Raw genomic sequence first — 14,485 nt, 5'->3', positions numbered from 1 at the left:
GGGACTATGGACAGCTCCAGGAATGACACAACTTTTGACAGGGACAACATTACTGGCAAATGCCAAAGGCCCGCCTACACCGACTGATATCCAATTTGTAGGATCCAGTTTAGGAACAATCCCCACTTTCTCTTACACTTCTTTCCCAACATTTTCGCCAATTTCGACAGCTGTTGGCAGAACCCGTATTATGACTTTATCCAACACAGGAACCACAGTAGTAACTGAAGCACTATCTACATCTGCGTTCACTGCCTCAGACAAATCAAAGAGCAGCCAAAATTCAATACTCGCAATCCCAACTACAGTATCTACTTTAGATAAACCTCACTCCCAAGATCTAACAATTTCTATGTGGACCATGTCCCCCATGACGAGGTTCCTATGGACTAAATCAACTGTGACAATGATTGCAAAACATCAAACAGCAATAGATTCAACTTCAACCCCTGCAACACTGTGTAAATCTACTTCAGTGAAATCTTCCTCCAAAGCAACTCCAACTAATATCATGACTGCAACATCTGGGAAAGCTTCTCTGGGCACTGCAACACTTGGGGCAACAATTGGTCCGAGTTCACCAACCATCCTGTTGACAACCGAGTCAGCTAAATTAATTTCTTTACTGAAAGAAATTAGCAGTAATTCTTCCTTATCGACTAAACGTACACTCAATTTGGCCTCAGCAACAACATTCTCAAAATATACCACTTTCCCAGTGACTGTGGCACCTTGGATAAGTGTTCGTGAGACTGCAGCACTTGGTAAAACATTCCCTGAGAGTACAACTTTAAAAACATCCAAAGGATTTACTGACTCCATGACATCAGTGTCTGCATTATATGCTCTAACAAAACTTACTTCTGAAGCATTGATATCTACTTCTGCAGAGACAAATGGTGTATTTTCCTCAATTTCTGCACTCCCCCCCACCAACGGATCAGGAATGACAAGTCCCTCACAAGAACCAAATCCAATTACTCCAGGGAATGAGATGACCGTTACAACAAGTAAGATGACCAAAACATCCAGGACTCCAACCACTGAAAAACAAACTAAGATGCCCACCTTTATGATAACTTCCAAAAAGACAGCTTATAAAGAAACCTCGATACCTGAAACAACTGCTCTGAAAAAGTCGGTACTTGAAACTCCCTGGAGTCAAATTCCAACCAAGGCCAGGTCTCTATCGACTTCTCAAACCACAGTTTCTTCCCAAACTCTGTCTACTCTTTTTCCAGCATCTGCCACACAATGTTCATCAGTGAGCGCAGCAATTGGAACAACCAATATTCTAACACCAGCTAAAATGTTGTCAACATCTTATACAAGAACAACAGCTATCTCAGGTTCACAAACAGTTCGCACTTTAGTTATGGCTATGCCTGAATTAACTGTGAATCTCGCTCCAACAGACACTCTTGCAATGACTACTCATAAAATAAATAAAATATTTGCAGCGACTGCAAAACCTGGTATAGCTTACACCACTGCAGTCCTTTTTGTGTCCAACCAGTGGGAAAAAAATCCCTCTTCCGCTCAGGTTGCTCTTAGAAAAAATGATCAGATAACTACAAAATTTTGGACTACTCTCTTTGGGATAACTTCTTTGAGGTCTAAATCTACCACAGGTCAAAATCCAATCACTTCAGATACTGGATTGCCTGGAAAAATGTTTTCAATAAGTGCACTTGGAATAACACCAAATATGACTACGATCTCAACCGTTGAGTCTTCATCATCATCAAAAATCGCGATTTCCTACAAAATTCTGCCAAGCACTTTTTCAGCATCGTCGGTTCCTCGAACATTTTCAATAACGCCAAGGCCTACATTTATTGTTATGACAACCCCTATATTAACCAGTTATCTGTCGCCAACAGCTGCCATTTTAGCAACATCTCCCTTTCAAGTTCCTATGACAGAATCTCCAGGCACTGCAATAGCTATAAACATTTCTGGGACTTCTACACCCGTGTCAATTTCTGGAATGACTGCAACATTTGAAACTAACATTGCTATATCTCCATCTAGTCCAGTCCGGTTTATGTCCCATCTTAATACAAAAAAGTCCTCTGGAGAACCAACATCTGCTCTTATGGAGTTTCCAAGTAAAACATTTCCAGTGACAAAAACACAAAGGACATCAATGGGTATGACATCATTTAATGAAATCCTTGGAACTGCAAACCCTGCTCGAGCTCAGACTGCTGATGTAGAAACATCAACATTAAAAACTAGTCGTAAGTCTTCAACCACTATAAATCTGCCTACAGCGTCCACTTTAGCAATGAAGACTCCCACGCCAATTTTGGCTAAAACTTCTCCAAGGACCCTAGCAACAACTGGGACAGCTACTACATGGATTCAAACACCTATAAGGCTGTCTATGTCTCAGAATGCAACAATTGGAAGAAGTGTTCCCATACCTACTAAAACGATGTCTTTGCTCACCCTTGGAACAAGAATTCTATTGGCACCAAAACCTGCATTCGCAGTAACTGAAAAACCTTCAAAATTCACTAGTCCACCTCATATCACTTCAATACAGCTTATATCTGCTTCAAAAAAGACCACTCCGTACCGAGTACGGATAACTTCTTCAGGGATCGAAACCACCTATTTGACTTCTCATCTAGCTCAGGGAAGTTCCTTAATTACTGCAATTTCTGATTCTGAAGCTTTTCAAACAATCACCCGATACATTCCAACGCCTGCAAACCCGTCTACACCCTATCCTGTTGCAAAATCTTCGTCAATAGCTATGACATCTTATTTTATAGTGACAAAACGACCATTAAAAAGAGGTAGTCATACTACAATACGATCTGACGCAACTACATTCCCATCTTGGACTATAACAATGACAAGTTCTGATATAACTTGTAGTGGAAAGCATGGCCTTGATCATCTCTGTGGCCTCAAGGGTCAGGGCCACAAATGGGGCAACAAGGGCCAGGGTCACCGCTGGGGCAACAAGGGCCAGGGTCACCGCTGGGGCAACAAGGGCCAGGGTCACCGCTGGGGCAACAAGGGCCAGGGTCACCGCTGGGGCAACAAAGGCCAGGGTCACCGCTGGAGTAACAAGGGCCAGGGTCACCGCTGGGACCACAAAGTCCAAAGCTTCAGGGGCAGTAAAGTACAGGGTCCCTTCAGACCGCCAGCAAGTTTTCCAGTCTTAAGTCATTTAACAACTACCAATTTAATTCAAAACATTTTCAGGTCCACATTTCCATCAGAAAAAGTAGATAATACTCCTATATTTACTACTAACCCAAAAGCAATCAATAAAGGTGACAGATTTGGCCACCGTTGGGCTAACAAGGACAATGGCCACCGCTGGGCTCATAGAAGCCAGGGCCACCGCTGGGGTCACAAAGTCCAAAGCTACAGGGGCAGTATAGCAAAGCGTCCCTCTAAAAGGTTTCCAGTCCCAACCAATTTGAAAAACAACATTTTTGCCCCAAACCTCGTCAGGTTGCCCTATCCTACAGAGAGTGTAATTAACCCTCATTCTCCAACTACTACTTACCCAAAGACCATCAATAAAGTTGACAGGCAGCCCATCCACCGCTGGGCTCAGAAGGACAATGGAGACCATTGGGCTCAGAAGGACAATAGCCACCGCTGGGCTCAAAAGGACACTGGCTACCACTGGGCTCAGGAAGGGCAGGCCCACCGCTGGGTTCACAAAGCCCAAAGCTTCAGGGGTAATTTAGCAAAGGGTCCCTCCAAACCGCAAGCAAATTTTCCATTCTTAACTCCTTCAACAACCAGCAGCCTAACTCAAAACGTTGTCAGGTCCACAATTCCACCAGGAAAAGCAAGTAATCCCCCCTCTCCAACTACTACTAAGCCAAAGGCAATTAATAACGTTAAGAGTAGAGTTGGCCACCGCTGGAATCAGGACAAGGGCCACCGCTGGGCTCAGGGAGGGCAGGGCCACCGCTGGGGTCACAAAGCCCAAAGCTTCAGGGGTAATTTAGCAAAGGGTCCCTCCAAACCGCAAACAAGTTTTCCTGTCTCGACTCACTTAAAAACTAGTGGTTTCATTCAAAACCTTGTGGTGTCCACATTGCCAACAGAAAAAGCAGGCAATTCCCCTTCTCCAACTACGACTAATCTAAAGGCAATCAATAAAGGTGAGAGTAGAGTCGGCCACCATTGGGCTCAGAAAAACAATGTCCACCCCTGGGCTCATAAAAACGATGGACAAAGCTGGGCTCATAAGAACAATGGCCACCACTGGGCTCAGGAAGGGCAGGGCCACCGCTGGGGTCACAAAGCCCAAAGCTTCAGGGGTAATTTAGCAAAGGGTCCCTCCAAACCGCAAGCAAATTTTCCATTCTTAACTCCTTCAACAACCAGCAGCCTAACTCAAAACGTTGTCAGGTTCACAATTCCACCAGGAAAAGCAAGTAATCCCCCCTCTCCAACTACTACTAAGCCAAAGGCAATTAATAACGTTAAGAGTAGAGTTGGCCACCGCTGGAATCAGGACAAGGGCCACCGCTGGGCTCAGGGAGGGCAGGGCCACCGCTGGGGTCACAAAGCCCAAAGCTTCAGGGGTAATTTAGCAAAGGGTCCCTCCAAACCGCAAACAAGTTTTCCTGTCTCGACTCACTTAAAAACTAGTGGTTTCATTCAAAACCTTGTGGTGTCCACATTGCCAACAGAAAAAGCAGGCAATTCCCCTTCTCCAACTACGACTAATCTAAAGGCAATCAATAAAGGTGAGAGTAGAGTCGGCCACCATTGGGCTCAGAAAAACAATGTCCACCCCTGGGCTCATAAAAACGATGGACAAAGCTGGGCTCATAAGAACAATGGCCACCACTGGGCTCAGGAAGGGCAGGGCCACCGCTGGGGTCACAAAGCCCAAAGCTTCAGGGGTAATTTAGCAAAGGGTCCCTCCAAACCGCAAGCAAATTTTCCATTCTTAACTCCTTCAACAACCAGCAGCCTAACTCAAAACGTTGTCAGGTTCACAATTCCACCAGGAAAAGCAAGTAATCCCCCCTCTCCAATTACTACTAAGCCAAAGGCAATTAATAACGTTAAGAGTAGAGTTGGCAACCGCTGGAATCAGGACAAGGGCCACCGCTGGGCTCAGGGAGGGCAGGGCCACCGCTGGGGTCACAAAGCCCAAAGCTTCAGGGGTAATTTAGCAAAGGGTCCCTCCAAACCGCAAACAAGTTTTCCTGTCTCGACTCACTTAAAAACTAGTGGTTTCATTCAAAACCTTGTGGTGTCCACATTGCCAACAGAAAAAGCAGGCAATTCCCCTTCTCCAACTACGACTAATCTAAAGGCAATCAATAAAGGTGAGAGTAGAGTCGGCCACCATTGGGCTCAGAAAAACAATGTCCACCCCTGGGCTCATAAAAACGATGGACACAGCTGGGCTCATAAGAACAATGGCCACCACTGGGCTCAGGAAGGGCAGGGCCACCGCTGGGGTCACAAAGCCCAAAGCTTCAGGGGTAATTTAGCAAAGGGTCCCTCCAAACCGCAAGCAAATTTTCCATTCTTAACTCCTTCAACAACCAGCAGCCTAACTCAAAACGTTGTCAGGTCCACAATTCCACCAGGAAAAGCAAGTAATCCCCCCTCTCCAACTACTACTAAGCCAAAGGCAATTAATAACGTTAAGAGTAGAGTTGGCCACCGCTGGAATCAGGACAAGGGCCACCGCTGGGCTCAGGGAGGGCAGGGCCACCGCTGGGGTCACAAAGCCCAAAGCTTCAGGGGTAATTTAGCAAAGGGTCCCTCCAAACCGCAAACAAGTTTTCCTGTCTCGACTCACTTAAAAACTAGTGGTTTCATTCAAAACCTTGTGGTGTCCACATTGCCAACAGAAAAAGCAGGCAATTCCCCTTCTCCAACTACGACTAATCTAAAGGCAATCAATAAAGGTGAGAGTAGAGTCGGCCACCATTGGGCTCAGAAAAACAATGTCCACCCCTGGGCTCATAAAAACGATGGACACAGCTGGGCTCATAAGAACAATGGCCACCACTGGGCTCAGGAAGGGCAGGGCCACCGCTGGGGTCACAAAGCCCAAAGCTTCAGGGGTAATTTAGCAAAGGGTCCCTCCAAACCGCAAGCAAATTTTCCATTCTTAACTCCTTCAACAACCAGCAGCCTAACTCAAAACGTTGTCAGGTTCACAATTCCACCAGGAAAAGCAAGTAATCCCCCCTCTCCAACTACTACTAAGCCAAAGGCAATTAATAACGTTAAGAGTAGAGTTGGCCACCGCTGGAATCAGGACAAGGGCCACCGCTGGGCTCAGGGAGGGCAGGGCCACCGCTGGGGTCACAAAGCCCAAAGCTTCAGGGGTAATTTAGCAAAGGGTCCCTCCAAACCGCAAACAAGTTTTCCTGTCTCGACTCACTTAAAAACTAGTGGTTTAATTCAAAACCTTGTGGTGTCCACATTGCCAACAGAAAAAGCAGGCAATTCCCCTTCTCCAACTACGACTAATCTAAAGGCAATCAATAAAGGTGAGAGTAGAGTCGGCCACCATTGGGCTCAGAAAAACAATGTCCACCCCTGGGCTCATAAAAACGATGGACACAGCTGGGCTCAGGAGGACAAGGGCCACCGTTGGGCTCAGGGGCCCAAGGGCCACAACTGGGCTCAGAAAGGCCAGGGTAACCGCTGGGGTCACAAAGCCCAAAGCTTCAGGGGTAATTTAGCAAAGGGTCCCTCCAAACCGCAAACAAGTTTTCCTGTCTCGACTCACTTAAAAACTAGTGGTTTCATTCAACACCTTGTGGTGTCCACATTGCCAACAGAAAAAGCAGGCAATATCCCTTCTCCAACTACTACTAACCCAAAGGCAATCAATAAAGGTGTGAGTAGAATCGACCACCGCTGGGCTCAGAAAAACAATGTCCACCCCTGGGCTCAGAAGGACAGTGGCCACCACTGGGCTCAGAATGGCAAGGGTCACCGCTGGGGTCACAAAGCCCAAAGATTCAGAGGCAGTATAGCAAAGGTTCCCTCTAAACCGCAAGCAAATTTTCCATTCTTAACTCCTTCAACTACCAGCAGCCCAACTCAAAACGTTGTCAGGTCCACAATTCCACCAGGAAAAGAAAGTAATCCCCCCTCTCCAACTACTACTAAGCCAAAGGCAATTAATAAAGGTAAGAGTAGAGTTGGCCACCGCTGGAATCAGGAGGACAAGGGCCACCGCTGGGCTCAGGAAGTGCAGGGCCACCGCTGGGGTCACAAAGCCCAAAGCTTCAGGGGTAATTTAGCAAAGGGTCCCTCCAAACCGCAAACAAGTTTTCCTGTCTCGACTCACTTAAAAACTAGTGGTTTCATTCAAAACCTTGTGGTGTCCACATTGCCAACAGAAAAAGTAGGCAATATCCCTTCTCCAACTACTACTAACCCAAAGGCAATCAATAAAGGTGAGAGTAGAATCGACCACCGCTGGGCTCAGAAGGTCCATGGCCACCACTGGGCTCAGAATGGCAAGGGCCACCGCTGGGGTCACAAAGCCCAAAGATTCAGAGGCAGTATAGCAAAGGTTCCCTCTAAACCGCAAGCAAATTTTCCGTTCTTAACTCCTTCAACAACCAGCAGCCTAACTCAAAACGTTGTCAGGTCCACAATTCCACCAAGAAAAGCAAGTATCCCCCCCTCTCCAACTACTACTATGCCAAAGTCAATCAATAAAGGGGAAAGTAGAGTTGTCCACCGCTGGGGTCAGGAGGACAAGGGCCACCGTTGGGCTCAGGGGCCCAAGGGCCACAACTGGGCTCAGAAAGGCCAGGGTAACCGCTGGGGTCACAAAGCCCAAAGCTTCAGGGGTAATTTAGCAAAGGGTCCCTCCAAACCGCAAACAAGTTTTCCTGTCTCGACTCACTTAAAAACTAGTGGTTTCATTCAACACCTTGTGGTGTCCACATTGCCAACAGAAAAAGCAGGCAATATCCCTTCTCCAACTACTACTAACCCAAAGGCAATCAATAAAGGTGTGAGTAGAATCGACCACCGCTGGGCTCAGAAAAACAATGTCCACCCCTGGGCTCAGAAGGACAGTGGCCACCACTGGGCTCAGAATGGCAAGGGTCACCGCTGGGGTCACAAAGCCCAAAGATTCAGAGGCAGTATAGCAAAGGTTCCCTCTAAACCGCAAGCAAATTTTCCATTCTTAACTCCTTCAACTACCAGCAGCCCAACTCAAAACGTTGTCAGGTCCACAATTCCACCAGGAAAAGAAAGTAATCCCCCCTCTCCAACTACTACTAAGCCAAAGGCAATTAATAAAGGTAAGAGTAGAGTTGGCCACCGCTGGAATCAGGAGGACAAGGGCCACCGCTGGGCTCAGGAAGTGCAGGGCCACCGCTGGGGTCACAAAGCCCAAAGCTTCAGGGGTAATTTAGCAAAGGGTCCCTCCAAACCTCAAACAAGTTTTCCTGTCTCGACTCACTTAAAAACTAGTGGTTTCATTCAAAACCTTGTGGTGTCCACATTGCCAACAGAAAAAGTAGGCAATATCCCTTCTCCAACTACTACTAACCCAAAGGCAATCAATAAAGGTGAGAGTAGAATCGACCACCGCTGGGCTCAGAAGGACCATGGCCACCACTGGGCTCAGAATGGCAAGGGCCACCGCTGGGGTCACAAAGCCCAAAGATTCAGAGGCAGTATAGCAAAGGTTCCCTCTAAACCGCAAGCAAATTTTCCGTTCTTAACTCCTTCAACAACCAGCAGCCTAACTCAAAACGTTGTCAGGTCCACAATTCCACCAAGAAAAGCAAGTATCCCCCCCTCTCCAACTACTACTATGCCAAAGTCAATCAATAAAGGGGAAAGTAGAGTTGTCCACCGCTGGGGTCAGGAGGACAAGGGCCACCGTTGGGCTCAGGGGCCCAAGGGCCACAACTGGGCTCAGAAAGGCCAGGGTAACCGCTGGGGTCACAAAGCCCAAAGCTTCAGGGGTAATTTAGCAAAGGGTCCCTCCAAACCGCAAACAAGTTTTCCTGTCTCGACTCACTTAAAAACTAGTGGTTTCATTCAAAACCTTGTGGTGTCTACATTGCCAACAGAAAAAGCAGGCAATATCCCTTCTCCAACTACTACTAACCCAAAGGCAATCAATAAAGGTGAGAGTAGAGTTGGCCACCGCTGGGCTCAGAAAAACAATGTCCACCCCTGGGCTCAGAAGGACAATGGCCACCACTGGGCTCAGAAAGTCAAGGGCCACCGCTGGGGTCACAAAGCCCAAAGATTTAGGGGCAGTATAGCAAAAGTTCCCTCTAAACCGCAAGCAAATTTTCCATTCTTAACTCCTTCAACAACCAGCAGCCTAACTCAAAACATTGTCAGGCCCACATTTCCACCAGGAAAAGCAAGTAATCCCCCCTCTCCAACAACTACTAACCCAAAGGCAATTAATAAAGGTAAGAGTAGAGTTGGCCACCGATGGGCTCAGGTGGACAAGGGCCACCGCTGGGCTCAGGAAGGGCAGGGCCACCGCTGGGGTCACAAAGCACAAAGCTACCTTGGCAGTATAGCAAAGCGTCCCTCTAAAAGGTTTCCAGTCCCAAATAACATTTTTGCCCCAAACCTTGAAAGGTCTCCCTATCCTACAGAGAGTTTAATTAACCCTCATTCTCTAACTACTACTTACCCGAAGACCATCAAGAAAGTTGACAGGCAGCCCAGCCACCGTTGGGCTCAGAAGGACAATGGCCACCGCTGGGCCCAGAAAGGCAAGGGTCACCGCTGGGCTCAGAAGGACAATGGCCACCGGTGGGGTCACAAAGCCCAAAGCTTCAGGGGTAGTATAGCAAAGGGTCCATCCAAACCGCAAACAAGTTTTCCTGTCTTGACTCATTTAACAACTAGGAATTTCATTCAAAACCATGTGTTGTCCACATTGCAAAAAGGAAAAGTAATCCCCCCCTCTCCAACAACTACTATGCCAAAGGCAATCAATAAAGGGGAAAGTAGAATTGTCCACCGCTGGGCTCAGGAGGACAAGGGCCACCATTGGGCTCAGGAGCACAAGGGCCACAACTGGGCTCAGAAAGGCCAGGGTAACCACTGGGGTCGCAAAGTCCATAGCTTCAGGAGCAGTTTAGCAAAGGCTCCCTCCAAACCACTGGCAAGTTTTCCAGTCTCAACTCACTTAAGAACTACCAGTTTCATTCAAAACCAAGTCAGGTCCACATTTCCACCAGAAAGCGCAGTTATTTCCCCTTCTTCAACTACTAAGCCAAAGGTAATCGATAAAGGTGTGAGTAGAGTTGGACAACGCTGGGCTCAGGACAAAGGCCACCGTTGGGCTCAGATGAACAATGGCCACCACTGGGCTCATAAAGGCCAGGGCCACCGCTGGGGTCACAAAGCCCAAAGCTTCAGGGGAAGTATAGCCAAGGGTCCTTCCAAACCGCTATCATTTTTTCCAGTTTCAACTCCTTTAACAACTAGAGGCTTAACTCAAAACTTTGTCAGGTCTATATTTCCACCAGAAAAATCAATTAACACTCATTCTCAAATTACTTCTTACCCAAGGGCAATCAATAAAGGTGACAGTCAAGTTGGCCACCGTTGGCTTCAGAAGAGCCCGGGCCACAGCTCAGGTCACAAGGGCCCAAGCTACAGGGACAGTAAATCAAAGGGTTCCTCCAACTTCCTATCACATTTTATAGTTTCAACACATACCACAATTGGTTCACCTAAAATCCTCGTCCAGTCAACATTTCCACAGGAAAAAGCCAGTACCTCCCATTCAACAACTACTTACCTAAAGAGAATCAATGAAGGTGACCTGAGACAGGGCCACCGCTGGGCTCATGATGGCGAAAGGAACCGCTGGGCTCACGAAGGCCGCGGGCCCCGCCTGCCTCACAAGGGCCACAGGCACCGCTGGGCTCACGAGGGCCACAGGTACAGTTGGAGTCACCAAGGCAGAAGTGTCCTCCCTCTTACCAAGTAAAACTGTGAGGACACCTACAATTACCTGTACTTTGAAATAATTTCATGATATCCATGATAAATCTCCTTCTGCAGTATCCCCTGAGGTCTTGTGTGTCTCCATCATCAAGGCTGTTAAGAGGTCCAACCTTCTGAAATTCCTCCTCAACCTCACTTCAGCCCTCCACTTGCCCTAAGAGCTGGAACAGCTAGTCCTGCATCAAACTTTCCTCTCAATTCCATCATTCAGAAATAATCGCAGACAATGAAGGTGATGCCACGGATACCCTGAACAATGATGCCCCAGGCTAAGAGCTAAAAACCATAGTCATCATGATGAGAAGACAGGCGATTGGAGCAGTCTTTCTGACCCTAAAGGGCAGGCAAGATGAAGCATGAAGCTGCAAGAAAGACTCAGAAGGGCCTGGGTAGAGGCTCCCATATTGTACTACAACCAAGAGACACTTGATGGCAGGAGCCATCATGGTGGCCATGCTGCTTCAGTTCACTGTGTGCTTTCAGGTCAAATGTTTCATTTTAGAAGTTATGCTCTTGAAATAAAGTTTAAGATAATTTCCTGGTAATCTTTACTTATGGTTTTAGTTTTTGCTTTTTTTCTGCAGTCATCACAAAATTGCTTAAACCTATCATGAGTTGGTCCTATCATCAAATCTGTGCTGGTGCTTTTATGAGCTTAGCTGATTTGATCATGTAAAGCAGGGGTCTCAAATTCTCAGAACTCACGCCATTTATGTCCCGCTTGACCATAGTTTGTGGCCCCAGCCTTAATATTAATTTAAAGGTGGGGTGCGTCGTTTAACAAATCTTTAAAAAGTTGAAAGGGAAGTATTCTCTACTCCGTGTTTGCAATCCCCAACTGAGTTCTAAGAGCCATATTGCTGTACATGCAAATGGCTTGGTCTTGTCGGGCATTCAACTTGGGCAAGGTTGTTGGGGTTGTGGTTTGTTGACTTGTCAGCATAAGAAACAATTGCATCAATCAAAGCGTTTGTTCCGATAGAAGATTGGATTCGGCTGCTTGGAGTGGTCGGTGATCAGAAGCTTCTGAATTCAATTTGGCCACAAATGTTTTGGGGTATTTCTTGGTTGGTGCCTTGACATGAACCTAGCTAGCTCACTTTTAGGTTTGCCCTTGCGTGGCAGCGCAAAAGGTATTGCATTAATAAGTTACTGGTGGGCAGTGCTGAGCAAGATACTTTAAAAATTAATTATAGTTACTCATTACTTCTTTCAAAAAAATAACTGTTGGTAACTGAAATGCTCTATAGTAAAAGTAAATAGTTACCAGGAAAGTCTGTTACTCTAAAAAGTTAAATGCCAGAAAATTAACTTTTCTAAACAGTATTTGAGTTAGTTGAATAGAGAACAGACAGGTAGTTGTGCTATAAGACACATTTTACCTACATTTCACACATATAGGCAGCATGGCGGTTGAGTGGTTAGCGCATCTGTGGCACAGTTCTGAGGTCATTGGTTTAAATCCAGCCATCCTGTGCGGAGAAGCGAGTAGTGGCCTTGCATGGCTGGCGCCGCTATCAGAGTGTGAGTGTGTGTGTGAATGGGTAAGTGCGAAGCACTTTGGGAGGTCTTCAGTGACTTGAAAAGCGCTCTATAAATGCAGACAATTAACCCTTTATTGAGGGCATTAAGTATTTATTGCACCTCACCAGCACCAGACTTATCCTACACGTGAAGTGCAAAAAATATAAATAATAAAATAGCAATCGGCAGTAAACCATATGAAAGGTGAGTTTAACAAATGGAAAAAGGAAGCAAAAGATAGAATACAATAGAAAAAAGACAAGATAAAAGAGTAACTTAACGTTTGTATATAAACACATTAACACTGAAAAACGTGAGAATTAAAGTATAGATGAATCTGCACGTATTAAAAAGAAAATACAAAACAATTTAAACCTTTTTTATACTCAACAAAATTAAAGGATCCTCAGAAAAATGCCTACTGACCAATCATAAGAGGAAAAAAGACGTTTTGGAGGGAACCAGCTGTTGACAGGTGGTGAGTAGGCTCCATTTCTTTACTTTCAAAAGCTGTTTCATGGAGACAATCCATTCGCAAACAACGCAAGTCTGTTGCCGCGGCATTCAGCCATGACTCGGTCCTCATTCGCCTTTTCTTTCGGTACATTTGTACATAGTCAAGTGAAGTTCAATTGTATAGCCCTTAGTCACAAAAAGTCTCCAAGGGCTGCACAGAACACCTTTATTTTTTTAATCTATATCCATTATTTAATGAACTATATTTTCAATCGCTATCTTAATATTGTAGCCGCTATTTTGAATGCTGACATGATCCGAAAAGACGTGACGTACACAACTTGAGGGAGAGCGAAAAAACTCGCCGCTAAAGACTGTCAGGTTCTGCAGCCAAAGTAACGCGCCGCTTTTGACCGTCAGTAACTGTACGGCAAAAAAAATTGATTACTCCATTAATAAATAAATAACGACGGTATTCCCCACACTTCTGGAGATATGACAGGCCCAGAACAAACTATTGGACATATTTAACCATTAAGCAACCTAAAGGGACAGAGTATTAATTAGTTCCTTGTTGGGAATTAAATATTAAATGTATCGTTTACCAAATTGTTTAAATTAGTTATCTGACTCAATTAACCAAACACAACCTACATTCACTCTACAATGCGCGCTCATTTCTTAAAGGAAAAGATGAACAAGAATAGCCGACATTTTCACACGGAGGCAGATTTAATTTCATAAACAATTGAACTAAGAGAACTCCATCGAATATGGCCGAATTAGCCAAATTAGTGTCGCTCGAGTCTCTGTGTAGCCTTCTCTGAAGTCCTCTAGCTTTCTCCTCTCGGCCCACGTCTTCCCGCAAGATGGCGTCTCGACTCGTCCCATGGGCGTGCCAAGGAAGCCCCCCCCCTGGGTGTCGCGATGTCTGGAAAACTCAAAACAACACAGAGCGTTTCTACATCATCAGGGCCTTGTTCTCAAAACATCGCCTGCCATCCTCGTCAGAGTCCTGTTATCAAAATTCCCTAGTCAAATTATTTTGCATTTGGAACAGCGTGACCAAAAAAAAATAGCCCACTCGGTGAAAATCTTCATTGCACCCAATAAATGTAACCTGTATTCAATCGTATAAAATACTTTATAGTCAAATGTATAAAATCCTTCAGCCTCCTATTTAAACAATATCTAAAAGAAAAATACAGTTGATTTGATTAGCTAAATTATCATAGAAACATGTATATTTTAAGTGAAAATTTTGCATGTATTTTACGCAACATGAGCCTTATCTGGAGGAAGCGGACATTGTCGGTTGTGCAGTTTGGTCGCTTTGAGATTCCGTAGTTTGCATCCTATGTGCTTTTTAGCACTCACTTTTGGTTGCACTACAGCGACATCTTGTAGTCAAATACTACTCACTGTCCCTTTAAGATGAAGCAAAGATAGTCATGGCTTTTGAAATTTGGCTCGGACAATAAACAATATTAATGAATCTACTGTGTGGATTTCTTAAAGCAGGATT

This window comes from Urocampus carinirostris, chromosome 16, assembly GCF_059441175.1.
Source record: "Urocampus carinirostris isolate Australia breed hairy pipefish chromosome 16, RoL_Ucar_1.0, whole genome shotgun sequence".
Classification (NCBI taxonomy): domain Eukaryota; kingdom Metazoa; phylum Chordata; class Actinopteri; order Syngnathiformes; family Syngnathidae; genus Urocampus; species Urocampus carinirostris.
This window is presented reverse-complemented; position numbering follows the sequence as displayed.